Genomic DNA, 15,394 nt, shown 5'->3' on the forward strand with positions numbered 1-15,394 from the left:
CTGACAGATGAATGGATGAAAAAGATATGGTATAAATATATACAAAATGAAATACTACTCAGCCTAAAGGAAGAAAGAAATAATGCATTTGCAGCAACTTGATGGACCTAGAGATTATCAAGCTAAGTGAAATAAGTAAGAAGAAGAAAGATGAATATATGATATCACTTATATGTGGAATCTAAAATGTGATACAAATGAACTTATTTACAAAACAGAAACAGTCTTACAGTCTTAGAAGACAAAATTATGGTTACCAAAGGGGAAATGGGGGTGGGGGGAGGGATAAATTAGGAGGTTGGGATTAACATATACACACTACTATACCTAAAATAGATAACCATCAATGACCTATTGTATGGCACAGGGAACTATATTCAATATTTTTTAATAACCTATAAGGGAAGAGAATCTGAAGGAAAAAATATATATAACTGAATCGCTGTGCTGTACACTTGAAACTAACACATTATTGTAAATCAACTATACTTCAATAAAAAAAAAGTTTGTAACTATGTATGGTGACAGATGTTAACTAGACTCACTGTGGTGATCATTTTGCGATATATATAAATATCAAATAATTATCTTTTACACCTGAAACTAATATAATGTTACATGTCAAATATACCACAATAAAAATATAAAAACATAGTTTTACAGAAAAAAATTTTAAAAAACAATCCAGTCTAGGATCAGGTATCCTATTGAGTTGTCATTTCTCTTCAGTCTCCTTAGATCTGGAAAAAATTGTCAGCTTTACTTTGCACTTTATAAATTGATATTAATGAAAATTATCATCCCTCTGGTGTTGTTTTAAATTTATTTAAAAACAAAACTTTGAGTTTGTCTTGCTTCCTTATGATTAGATTCAGGTTTTATTTTCCTAGCTTGAATATTCCATATTTTGTCCCTCTTAGTGTAGATATCACATCTGGAGGCACCCAATATCCATCTTCCCCTTATTAATAATATTAATTTTCATCATAATGTCAAGCTGTCTTCTGATATGTTCATTATAAACATGGTTCTCAGACTATGGGCCAATGCATCCTAGGGTCCCATGATGAACACATGGGGTGACCAAGGATACTTTTAATTTTCTAGGGAAACACAATGACACTTGTCATCTGCTAGTAAATGCATAAACTATTAGCTTGAGGTCAGCTTACAGTTAGATTAGATCATCCTATGTTCTTTCAAAGATGTTATAATGGTGCAAACCTAGGTATTTAGTGTTCACTGTGATGAAAACAAGACCACAAAAAAGCAATGTAGATGCTCACAGTCTAATCTGATTCCAAATTTGAGAATTTGTTCAGTGCTCAAAAGGTAGACACATCCCATTAGGTTATTTAGGAATGAAAGAAAATGGTTATTTGTTTCCTTCAACATATATGTATTTTTTTCAAATGGTTAGGAAGTCTTTGGATATAGCTATTAATAAGTTGCTTGAATTTCCTTAATAAATTGAACTGTTTGGTATTTCTTTTGGACCAGAATTATTAAAAATTACTCAAATATTGTACTAAGTGTTGTAAGCGTCTCTGCTGTATGGTTACTACTCTTTTCCATTGTAATTAATAGCTAATCTATGCTGAGACACTAAGATACTCATTTTTATCTTCAATATTTAACCTACAGGGAGACACTTTAAGATCCTCAGCAACATGCACCAGTGATAATTACAACATGATTATTTATCTCCATTATTCCCTCCAAAATTAATGGTCCAGACTTGGCCTTTTTACTGAATGAGTCTACTTTTTCTTCCCATCCATCCATCTAGCCAGCATTTATTATAGACATGGTCTCATGAATTACATCTTATTTCAAATTTTATAATTCATCACTCTCTTTAATTATTTCATTGATCAAACTGTCCCAGATTTGGCCAGTGGAAGCCTATTCAGGTGGTACTTATGTCCTTGTGACATGCATTTTTTTTTTTTAAGTGCTTCTTTACTTTCTGGCATGGCAAGATGCTCTAGTCTCATCTTGTACTTCCCTGAACCAGCGCTACAATTCGCTATTTCTCCAAGGAATCTAACTCATATACTTGCATATTCATGCACACACATATTTTAGAAATCAGTCCATATCAGCACCTCCAATTCAACCTGGCCAACAATTTTCTTTCTTTATCCCTTTCAATATTTGAAATCTTTTCTTCCAAAGTGAGGTCGCTGACCCCCACCCAATACATCAAAATATTTGCTCATTTTCTAAATGAGCAAATACTGTATTCATATTTCAAATAATCATTTCTATTTGGGTATCTTATTCATTTGAAATATATTCGGGTTAATTTGCTTCTGTTTGTTTTCATTTTTAGTTTTTCCTTCCTCCCATTCTTATTTCAAGGTAAAAAATATAAATAGCATTCACATGCTTGCAGAAGTCAACATCTTACAAAGATCATTTATAGAAAGTGTACTTTCTCTTGTCCACTTTCCAACCCCACCTCTTATGGTGACATGATTTTGGGGTGTGCTTTATACTTTTTGTGTTTCTTTTCACAGAGACAAGCAAAAATATGGTTACTGCTTACTGTCTCTACTTTCTTACACCAAATGTAGCATATTATATATTCCATTTTGCAATTGCTTTATTTTTTATACAGCAGGTTCTTATTGGTTACCTATTTTATACATGTTAATGTATATATGTCAATCCCAATCTCCCAGTTCATCCCTCCACCATCACCCCCACCCCAGCTTTCCCCCTTTGGTGTCCATACGTTTGTTCTCTACATCTGTGTCTCTGTTACTGCCTTGCAAACTGGTTCATCTGCAGCATTTTTCTAGATTCCACATATATGCGTTAATATACGATATTTGTTTTTCTCTTTCTGACTTACTTCACTCTGTATGAAAGACTCTAGGTCCATCATGTCTCTACAAATGACCCAATTTTGTTCATTTTTATGGCAGAGTAATATTCCATTGTATATATGTGCCACATCTTCTTTATCCATTCATCTGTCAATGGGCATTTAGGTTCCTTCCATGACCTGGCTAGTGTAAATAGTGCTGCAATGAACATTGGGGTGTGTGTGTCTTTTTGAAATATGGTTTTCTCTGGGTATAGGCCCAGTAGTGGAATTGCTGGGTCATATGGTAATTCTATTTTTAGTTTTTTAAGGAACCTCCATACTGTTCTCCATAGTGGCTGTATCAATGTACATGCCCAACAACAGTGCAAGAGGGTTCCCTTTTCTCCACACCCTCTCCAGCATTTGTTGTTTGTAGATTTTCTGATGATGCCCATTCTAACTGGTGTGAGGTGATACCTCATTGTAGTTTTGATTTGCATTTCTCTAATAATTAGTCATGTTGAGCAGCTTTTCATGTGCTTCTTGGCCACCTATATGTCTTTTTTGGAGAAATGTCTATTTAGGTCTTCCGCCCATTTTGGGATTGGGGTGTTTGCTTTTTTAATATTGAGCTTCATGAGCTGTTTATTTTATTTTTTATATTAACATATTTCCATACAAATAACCCAAAGAAAGTTTAGTATTAGTTGTTTTTCTTTGTTTTTTTTTTTTTATACTGCAGGTTCTTATAAGTCATCAATTTTATACACATCAGTGTATACATGTCAATCCCAATCGCCCAATTCAGCACACCACTATCCCCACCCCACCGCGGTTTTCCCCCCTTGGTGTCCATACGTTTGTTCTCTACATCTGTGGCTCAACTTCTCCCTGCAAACCGGTTCATCTGTACCAGTTTTCTAGGTTCCACATACATGCGTTAATATACGATGTTTGTTTTTCTCTTTCTGACTTCACTCTGTATGACAGTCTCTAGATCCATCCACGTCTCAACAAATGACCCAATTTTGTTCCTTTTTATGGCTGACTAATATTCCATTGTATATATGTACTACATCTTCTTTATCCATTCGTCTGTTGATGGGCATTCAGGTTGCTTCCATGACCTGGCTATTGTAAAGAGTGTTGCAATGAACATTGGGGTGAATGTGTCTTTTTGAAATATGGTTTTCTCTGGGTATATGCCCAGTAGTGGGATTGCTGGATCATATGGTAATTCTATTTTTAGTTTCTTAAGGAACCTCCATACTGTTCTCCATAGTGGCTGTATCAATTGACATTCCCACCAACAGTGCAAGAGGGTTCCCTTTTCTCCACACCCTCTCCAGCATTTGTTGTTTGTAGATTTTCTGATGATGCCCATTCTAACTGGTGTGAGGTGATACCTCATTGTAGTTTTGATTTGCATTTCTCTAATAATTAGTCATGTTGAGCAGCTTTTCATGTGCTTCTTGGCCATCTGTATGTCTTCTTTGGAGAAATGTCTATTTAGGTCTTCTGCCCATTTTTGGATTGGGTTGTTTGTTTCTTTAATATTGAGCTGCATGAGCTGTTCATATATTTTGGAGATTAATCCTTTGTCCGTTGATTCGTTTGCGAGTATTTTCTCCCATTCTGAGGGTTGTCTTTTCGTCTTGTTTATGGTTTCCTTTGTTGTGCAAAAGCTTTTAAGTTTCATTAGGTCCCATTTGTTTTTTTTATTTTTTTTATTTCCATTACTCTAGGAGGTGGATCAAAAAAGATCTTGCTGTGATTTATGTCAAAGAGTGTTCTTCCTATGTTTTCCTCTAAGAGTTTTATAGTGTCCGGTCTTACATTTAGGTCTCTAATCCATTTTGAGTTTATTTTTGTGTATGGTGTTAGGGAGTGTTCTCATTTCATTCTTTTACATGTAGCTGTCCAGTTTTCCCAGCACCACTTATTGAAGAGACTGTCTTTTCTCCATTGTATATCTTTGCCTCCTTTGTCATAGATTAGTTGACCATAGGTGCATGGGTTTATCTCTGGGCTTTCTATCTTGTTCCGTTGATCTATGTTTCTGTTTTTGTGCCAGTACCATACTGTCTTGATTACTGTAGCTTTGTAGTATAGTGTGAAGACAGAGAGTCTGATTCTTCCAGCTCCGTATTTTTCCCTCAAGATTGCTTTGGCTATTCGGGGTCTTTTGTGTCTCCATACAAATTTTAAGATTTTTTGTTCTGGTTCTGTAAAAAATGCCATTGGTAATTTGATAGGAATTGCACTGAATCTGTAGATTGCTTTGGATAGTACAGTCATTTTGACAATATTGATTCTTCCAATCCAAGAACATGGTATATCTCTCCATCTGTTTGTGTCATCTTTGATTTCTTTCATCTCTGTCTTACAGTTTTCTGAGGACAGGTCTTTTACCTCCTTAGGTAGGTTTATTCCTAGGTATTTTATTCTTTTTGTTGCAGTGGTGAATGGGATTGTTTCCTTAATTTCTTTTCCTGATCTTTCATTGTTAGTGTATAGGAATGCAAGAGATTTCTGTGCATTAATCTTGTATCCTGCAAATTTACCAAATTCATTGCTTAGCTCTAGTAGTTTTCTGGTGGCCTCTTTAGGATTCTCTATGTATAGTATCATGTCATCTGCAAACAGTGACAGTTTAACTTCTTCTTTTCCAATTTGTATTCCTTTTATTTCTATTTCTTCTCTGATTGCTGTGGCTAGGACTTCCAAAACTATGTTGAATAAGAGTGGTGAGAGTGGACATCCTTGTCTTGTTCCTGATCTTAGAGGAAATGCTTTCAGTTTTCACCACTGAGTATGATGTTTGCTGTCAGTTTCTCATATATGGCCTTTATTATGTTGAGGTAGGTTCCCTCTATGCCCACTTTCTGGAGAGTTTTTATCATAAATGGGTGTTGAATTTTGTCAAGAGCTTTTTATGCATCTATTGAGATGATCATGTGGTTTTTAGTCTTCAATTTGTTAATACGGTGTATCACATTGATTGATGTGTGTATACTGAAGAATCATTGCATCCCTGGGATAAATCCCGCTTGATCATGTTGTATGATCCTTTTAATGTGTTGTTGGATTCTGTTTGCTAGTATTTTGTTGAGGATTTTTGCATCTCTATTCATCAGTGATATTGGTCTGTAATTTTCTTTTTTGTAGTATCTTTGTCTGGTTTGGGTATCAGGGTGATGGTAGCCTCTAGAGTGAGTTTGGGAGTGTTCCTTCCTCTGCAATTTTTTGGAAGAGTTTGAGAAGGATGGGTGTTAGCTCTTCTCTAAATGATAGAATTCACCTGTGAAGCCATCTGGTCCTGGGCTTTTGTTTGTTGGAAGATTTTAAATCTCAGTTTCAATTTCATTACTTGTGATTGGTCTGTTCATATTTTCTATTTCTTCCTGCTTCAGTCTTGGAAGGTTATACCTTTCTAAGAATTTGTCCATTTATTCCAGGTTGTCCATTTTATTGGCATATAGTTGCTTGTAGTAGTCTCTTAGGATGCGTTGTATTTCTGCGGTGTCTGTTGTAACTTCTCCTTTTTCGTTTCTAATTGTATTGATTTGAGTCCTCCCTCTTTTTCTTGATGAGTCTGCCTAAAGGTTTATCAATTTTGATTATCTTCTCAAAGAACCAGCTTTGAGTTTTATTTATCTTTGCTATTGTTTTCTTTGTTTCTATTTCATTTATTTCTGCTCTGATCTTTATGATTCCTTTCCTTCTACTAACTTTGGGTTTTGTTTGTTCTTCTTTCTCTAGTTCCTTTAGGTGTAAGTTTAGATTGTTTATTTGAGATTTTTCTTGTTTCGTGAGGTAGGATTGTATTGCTATAAACTTCCCTCTTAGAACTGTTTTTGCTGCATCCCATAGGTTTTGGACTGTCGTGTTTTCGTTGTCATTTGTCTCTAGGTATTTTTTGATTTCCTCTTTGATTTCTTCAGTGATCTATTGGTTATTTAGTAACATATTGTTTAGCCTCCATGTGTTTGTGTTTTTTATGTTTTTTTCCCTGCAATTTATTTCTAATCTCATAGCATCGTGGTCGGAAAAGATGCTTGACATGATTTCAATTTTCTTAAATTTACTGAGGCTTGATTTGTGACCCAGGATGTGATCTATCCTGGAGAATATTCCGTGTGCACTTGAGAAGAAAGTGAAATCTGCTGTTTTCAGATGCAATGTCCTATAAATATCAATTAAATCTATCTGTTCTGTTGTGTCATTTAAAGCTTGTGTTTCCTCATTAATTTTCTGTTTGGATGATCTGTCCATTTGTGTAAGTGAGGTGTTAAAGTCCCCTACTATTATTGTGTTACTGTTGATTTCCTCTTTTATAGCTGTTAGCTTTTGCCTTATGTATTGAGGTGCTCCTATGTTGGGTGCATATATATTAATAAATGTTATGTCTTCTTCTTGGATTGATCCCCTGATCATTATGTAGTGTCCTTCTTTGTCTCTTGTAATAGTCTTTATTTTAAAGTCTATTTTGTCTCATATGAGAATTGCTACTCCAGCTTTCTTTTGATTTCCATTTGCATGGAATATCTTTTTCCATCCCCTCACTTTCAGTCTGTATGTGTCCCTAGGTCTGAAGGGGGTCTCTTGTAGATAGCATATATACAGGTCTTGGTTTTCTATCCATTCAGCAAGCCTGTGTCTTTTGGTTGGAGCATTTAATCCATTCACATTTAAGGTAATTAATGATATATATGTTCCTATTACCATTTTTAAAACTGTTTTGGGTTTCTTTTTGTAGGTCCTTTTCTTCTCGTGTTTCCCACTTAGGGAAGTTCCTTTAGCATTTGTTGTAGAGCTGGTTCGGTGGTACTGAATTCTCTTAGCTTTTGCTTGTCTGTAAAGCTTTTGATTTCTCCATCAAATCTGAATGAGATCCTTGCTGGGTAGAACAATCTTGGTTGTAGGTTCTTCCCTTTCATCACTTTAAGTATATCATGCTACTCCCTTCTGGCTAGTAGAGTTTCTGCTGAGAAATCAGCTCTTAACCTTATGGGAGTTCTCTTGTATGTTATTTGTCATGTTTCCCTTGTTGCTTTTAATAATTTTTCTTTGTCTTTAATTTTTGTCAATTTGATTACTATGTGTCTTGGTGTGTTTCTCCCTGGGTTTATCCTGACTGGACTCTCTACGCTTCCTTGACTTGGGTGGCTATTTCCTTTCACATGTTAGGGAAGTTTTTGACTATAATCTCTTCAAATATTTTCTCTGGTCCTTCCTCTCTCTCTTCTTCTGGGGCCCCTATAAAGTGAATGTTGGTGCATTTAATATTGTCCCAGACGTCTCTTAGGCTGTCTTCATTTCTCTTCATTCTTTTTTCTTTATTCTGTTCTGTGGCAGTGAATTCTACCATTCTGTCTTCCAGGTCACTTATCCGTTCTTCTGCCTCAGTTATTCTGCCATTGGTTCCTTTTAGGGTATTTTTCATTTCAGTTATTGTATTGTTCATCTTTGTTTTTTTGTTCTTTAATTCTTCTAGGTCTTTGTTAAACATTTCTTGCATCTTGTTGATCTTTACCTCCATTCTTTTTCTGAGGTCCTGGATCATCTTCACTATCATTATTCTGAATTCTTTTTCTGGAAGGTTGCCTATCTCCACTTCATTTAGTTGTTTTTCTGGAGTTTTATCTTATTCCTTCATCTGGTACATAGTCCTCTGCCTTTTCATTTTATCTGTCTTTCTGTGAATGTGGTTTTTGTTCCACAGGCTGCAGGATTGTAGTTCTTCTTGCTTCTGCTGTCTGCCCTCTGGTGGATGAGGCTATCCTGCAATTGCTTTTTCATATAAAAATACCTCCTAGAAATTTTTCTGTTTCAGTTCACTGGTATCCTCCTCATTCTTTTTGACAGTTGTGCAACACTCTAATATGTTTATGTATCATGGTTTATTCAATTATCTCTTATGTTTGGACATACAGGTAATTCTCAATTGTGCAATTAATCAACTTATACATATGTGTTTTTGTATTGTTGGAGGTGTATATTCAGGATATCTCCCTAGAAGTGGGATTGGTCGCTTGAAGGGTAAATTCATAAGTTTGAATAATATTGCCAACATCTACTTTGGTAGGTGCATCATTTTGCATTAGCAAAGTATGAGATTGTCTTCCCAGATCTTTACCAAATGACTAAATTTTTCTCTTCATTTTCCTGCTTTGTGCTGTCTACATTTTTGTCATTTTAGTTACTTTTTAAATAACTGTTCCTTGTATAGAGCATAGAACTGGTTTTGCATTATGGTGTAATTTGAGGTGTCTTTCTCTTCATAGGTGAATTAAGCACAGTCTCCTAATAAAGCTTTAATTTTCAGCAGATTCTATTTTATATTGGGTTTTCTGTGTTACTTGGTTCATAGCTATCATTTTGAGATGTAGATTTTGGCATTATAAATTATCCCTCTTTGTCTTATTTATTGTTTTGGTCCTGAATTTTATCTGCTATCAGGATTGTAACCTCAGTTTCTTTGTTGTAAATTTGTCAATGTAGTTGGCCTCAATTCTGTATTACATGTCTTTCACATGGATAAATGTATTAAAGATACTGATTATAAAACTAAATACACATGGTCAAATTTCAAGTAATGATTAAAAGAAGAGAAATGAAGGCCTGGTTTTCAAAAATAGAAGAGAGAAACTTAGGGATGGAAACAGAAACCCTCTATAAATCTAAAAATTGTTGAGAAAAAGTGAAGGCCAGAGAGTATGGGGAAAATAAAAGCAAAAACACAATGGCAGAAGTAAAACCAAATATATAAATAATCACAACAAATTTAAATGTTATCTAGTTCTAGTTAAATACAAGCAATGCCTTATTTCCCTCTCTCTCTACCTCCCCTGCTCTCTCCTTCTAGCCTTTCCTGTAATGTCAGGAACAAATCACGGATGGCTGCTTTCACAATTTCTATTCAACATAGTTTTGGAAGTTCTAGCCAAAGCAATCAGGGAAAAAAAGGTATCCAAATAGCCAAATAAGAAAGGAAGAAGGAAAATTATGCTTGCAATATGCACACGCACACAAACAAAACACTTGTTAGAACTAAGAGACAAATTAAGTGAAGTTGCAGGATAAAAAATTAACTTATATCAGTGGCACTTATATGCACTAACATTTAACAATTCAAAAAGGAAACTAAGAAAACAATTCCATTTACAATATCATAAAGAATAAAAATACTTAAGAATAATTGTAACCAAGAAAGTGAAAGACTTTTACACTTAAAACTATAAAACACTGCTGAAAGAAATTTAAGAAAGCACAAGTAAATGGAAGACATCCAGTGTACAGTCATTAAGACACTTAACATTAAGATATCAGTACTACCCAGTGCAATCTACAGATTCAAAAGAATCCCTATCAAAACCCCAATGTCACTTTTTGCGAAATATAAAAATTCATCTCAGAATTGATATAAAACCTCGAGGTACCCTTTATAGTTAAACAATTGTGAAAAAGAACAAAGTTGGAGGACTCACTTCATGATCTGAGAATGTACTACAAAGCTACAGAAATCAAAACAATTCGGTGTTGGCATAAAGACAGACCGTTTAAACAGTGGAATGAAATAGAAAGTCCAGAAATAAACTCTTGTGTATATGGTCAAATGATCTTCAGCAAAGTTGCCAACACCACTCAATGGAGAAAGGACAATTTCTTCAACAAATAGTGCTGGGAAATTGGATATTCACATGCAAAAAAATGAAGTTGGACCCTTATATTACACTGTATAAAAAATTAACTCAATATAAATTAAAGACTAAATGTATGACCTAAAACTAGAAAATTCCTAGAAGAATATATAGAAGGAAGCTTCATGACATTGGTTTTGGCAATGATTTCTGAGGTATGTCACCAAAAGCACATGCAACAAAACAGGCATAGACGATGGAACTACATCAAATTTAAAACCTTTTGTTCAAAGGACACAATCAACAGATTGAATGGTTACTTATGGAATATGAGAAAATATCTGCAAATTATATCTGGTAAGGGATTAATATCCAGAATACATAAAGAACTCTTGAAACTCAACAGAAAATCAAATAAACCTCTTTTAAAATGGTCAAAGGACTTGGACATTTCTCCAAAGATGATATACAAATCGCCAACAAAGCATAGGAAAGATGTTCAACATCACTTATCAGATAAATGCAAATCAAAACCACAAAGAGATATTACCTGATACCCATTAGGATGGATACTATAAAAGAAAACAAATCAAACAAACAAACAAACAAACAAAAAAACCCCCAGAAAATAACAGGTGTTGGTGAGGATGTGGAGAAATTAGAACCCTTATGCACCTTTGGTGAGATTTATAAAATGGTGCAACCACTATGGAAAATAGTATAGGGTTTCCTCAAAAAATTAAAAATAGCACTACCATATGATCCACCAATCCCACTTTTGAATACACATCAAAAGAATTGAAAGCAAAGTCTTGAAGAAATATTTGTACACTCATGTTTGTAGAGCACTATTCACAGTAGCTGAGATAGAATCAAAATGTCCATCGATGGAGGAATGAATGAACAAATTGTGGTATATACAGGCAATGGAATATTATTCTTGGTCACATGCTGCAACATGGATGAAACTTGAGGACATTATGCTAAGTGAAATAAGCCAGTCACAAAAGTACTGGATTATTCTACTTTTATAAGGTATCTAAAGTAGCCAAATTCATAGAAAAAGAAAGAAGAATTGTGGCTACCAGGGGTTCTGGGTAAAGGGGAAAAGACAGTAATTGTTTAATATGTATAGTTTTTTATATTTTTAAAATGAAAAACTTCTGGAGATTTTTTTCACAACAGTGTGAATGTACTTAACACTACTGAACTCTATGCTTAAAAGTGGTTAAGATTATAAAAAATTAATATACAAAGATACATCAGGAAAATCTTTAAGGACCACTATATTAATATCAGACAGATAATACTCTAATGAAATATGTATTATTAGGCACAAAGGAACATACCCAAAATAACTGTAAATATGCAACTCAAGTAAATATATGTCCATACAAATTCATTCCAGCACTATTCACAATATCCGAAAGATGGAAAGAGCCCAAATGTGCATCCCTGGATGAATGGATAAACAAATTGTGATATATACATACAATGGAACATTTAGCCATACTAAATAAGAAATGCAGTATTATACATGCCACGACATGGACAAATCTCCAAAATATTATGCTAAGTGAAATAAGTCAGACACAAAGGTCATACTTTCTATGATTCCATTTATATGAAGTACCCAGAAAAGATAAATCCAGAGACAGAACAGATTGGTAGTTGCTTGGGCTAGGGGGAAGGGAGAAATGGGGAGAAGCTTTTTAACAGGTAAGGGGTTTTACTTTGCAGGGCTCGAAACAGCCTTGATCTAGATAGAATTGGTGGTTGTACAACACTGTGAATGTATTAATGTCACATGTTAATTTTATGTCATGTGAATTTTATCTCAATAAACTTAAAGAATGGAAACGACCAATAAAACATTGACTACATACATGTTTTATAGGATTTTCTACCAAATTAGAAAGAAATAGATAAGTTCAAACTTATACAAACTATTCTAGGGAATGTTTCCCACTTTTATAAGGCCAGCATATTTGGAAAACGGATGAAAGAAATGAGAGTGAAAGGAGAGACACATGTTAGGAAGCTATTGTGACAGCACAGGCTCTCACAAGACCTACAGCAGCAGAAAAAGAAATGCTAAAGCATTTGGTATATTTTGGACACATGATCAACAGGAAGTGCTGATTGACTGCATGAAGCAGATGAAGAAAATAGCTTTCAAGGTTATCTCTTGGTTTTTAATGTGTATAAACTTTTGGATGAGATTGACAAACTACAGATAAAACACTTTGAATTGATATTTTAAAAACTAAGTTAATAGCTACTACTTCCATCTTAAACTTGAGCTAGTGTAACATAGTGATGCCATTAACTTTGGTGCTACACTTAAGTGCAGCATTTCCCTTTAGAACAAATGCAATTTGAAGTCCAGGCTGGAATACAAGCGTTCATTTTACTCTACCTGGATTTTTATCAATAGAAGAATTTTAGTCATTGAGAAAAAAAATACAGGAAACACCTCAAAATGTAAAAGAAATATAAGCATTTTTCTTATTAATGTTGGACTTAAATAATTTGATAGTTGAAAATTTGCTGATAATCTACAGCTTTAATAGTTCTAGTTAATATTTGCTAAGTAGAAACAGATCAGTCTTGATTAGCTTTGTGTTTTTTTCACTTCTTAGATGTGTCCAACTAATAAAAAGCCTTATTAGAGTAGCACATGAACAAATACTCTACACATAATAGTGTGAAAAGAGATCAAACATATTTATAAAAATACTCAAAATAATGTTTATTTGAATTTATAGTGGATATATTGAGCCATAGAGTTGCTCTGATTAACAAAATGCTTCATCTATTTGTACCTCAGTAGGTTATCTTAATGAATACCTTAGATCAATGTTTTATCTATTGGTATCCATACTGCAATTATATGTGCTCAGGAGTGATTTCTGCACAGAAATTTTTATCAAAAGTTAAATATATTTATTCAATATATTTCTCATGCTTTTTTTTTTTTTTTAAAAATCATATAATTAAAATCAAAATAACAATCTTTGGTAGCTTAACTTCCCTGACGATCTTAATGAGGTAAACTTCTGTATTTCATCCATGCCAAAACAAGTACTGTGTTCTAACATCAAAGTCCTATATGAATAAGCAGGTGAAGTGTTGTGGTTGTAACTTTTCTTTTAATCACTCAAAAACTGGGAAAACCATCCAAGACAAGCTGGCAGTAATAGCACTTAATTTTCATCGCAGGGGCTATTTTCCCCTCCTCTGCTCTTTGTGCTATGATGAAAAGGAGACATGATTTTTGAGTTCAATTTCTCTTTTGAGTTAACTTTTTCACACCTCTGATAAAAAAAAACACACACAAACACACATACTCCCCTTCCCTAGTAAATATCCATCTGGTTCTACATTATGTCTGTATCTTCTTTATCTCCCCATGCCCTACTCCCCCCCATTCCTGTTTGGAAATATATTTGGGGCTTAGAATTTATTACAAGTAATTTGTCTTCTTTTTCTCTCTTGCTCTCTCCCTCTCCTTCTCTTTCAGAGTTTATTCAAGTTGGAAGAGCTGAAACAACTAGCAACAATTAGTCTTCTATAGCAGCTGCTCCATCATTACAGAGCAGTAACTCTTTCTTTTTGCCTATGGGATGATCCAAATGGTGCCCTTCACTCCATCATCTATGTTAGTTTATTTTGTATTGGAGTATAATTGATTAACAATGTTCTGTTAGTTTCAGGTGTACAGCAAAGTGATTCAGTTACACATATACTTGTATCTATTCTTTTTCAAATTCTTTTCCCATTTAGTTTGTTACATAATATTGAGCAGAGTTTCCTGTGCCATATAGTAGGTCCTTGTTGGTTATCTATTTTAAATATAGCAGTGGGTACATGTCAATCCCAGACTCCCAATCTATCCCTCCCACCTACCTTTCCCCCCGGTAACCATAAGTTTGTTCTCTGAGTCTGTTTCTGTTCTGTAAATGAGTTCATTTGTGTCTTTTTTTTTTTTTAAAGATTCCACATAACATTCTTAATTGAAATGATTATATTGTTCTTCCCTTATCTAAGTGTTTCTGTGTATAACAAACTTTTTTTTTGCTGTATTTATGGTAGAGTAATTCAGGATTTAAAGAAGTGGTATTTATTATTATTTTGAACTTTTAAAAGATATTTGACATGTGGAACAATTGTAATTTCTGCATCATCACACCTCCTTACCCTCAGTAGTTCCAAAAATGCAACTTTTCTTCATATATATGGTTGTAAGGCATTCATTAATTTATTCACTCGACAGCTACTATGTGCCAGGTTCTGTTCTAGGTACTGGGATTTCAACATTAAAAAAGATGAAGCTCTGTGTTAAAGGAAGTTGCATTCTTATGGAGTTGAAAAAGATTAATCAAGTTAAACAACCAGTTAGATTTCAGTAGTAAATCCTACAAACAAAATAGCACTTATTAAAAAATAAAAATGACCTAAATAATGAGGATTATTACATAGTATCTTTGGGAAAACTCTTTTCTGTGAAGGTGACAGTTGAATCATACAGTCAAAGGAAGAAGTTTAGCATGTTTAATTTGAAGAAAAGTGTTAAAAAAAAAAAAGTCCAAATCTTTTAACATATGAAGGATCTCAGCAGGTTCAAAGAAAAGGAAGACTAGTATGGTTAAAGCGCAAGATAAAAATAATAGTGTAATAAGCATAGAATAGTCAAGGGTCAGATGCTTGGGTCAGACCTTGCAATGGGGTACATGGGGGTTTCCACTAGGAAATAATAAACCAGTAAGTTTACAGAAAAGTTAACATAACCTTAGCACCCCGTCCCTACCCTGGTGACAACTTCATGTATGTTACACAGCTTAAAACATCCTGAATACGCTTCTAAAATCTCTGACTGATCCTCAGAAAAGGTCTCAGAATAGCTTCTTTTCTTGTTTTTTGGGAGGTATAGCTC

This window comes from Eubalaena glacialis, chromosome 5, assembly GCF_028564815.1.
Source record: "Eubalaena glacialis isolate mEubGla1 chromosome 5, mEubGla1.1.hap2.+ XY, whole genome shotgun sequence".
Classification (NCBI taxonomy): domain Eukaryota; kingdom Metazoa; phylum Chordata; class Mammalia; order Artiodactyla; family Balaenidae; genus Eubalaena; species Eubalaena glacialis.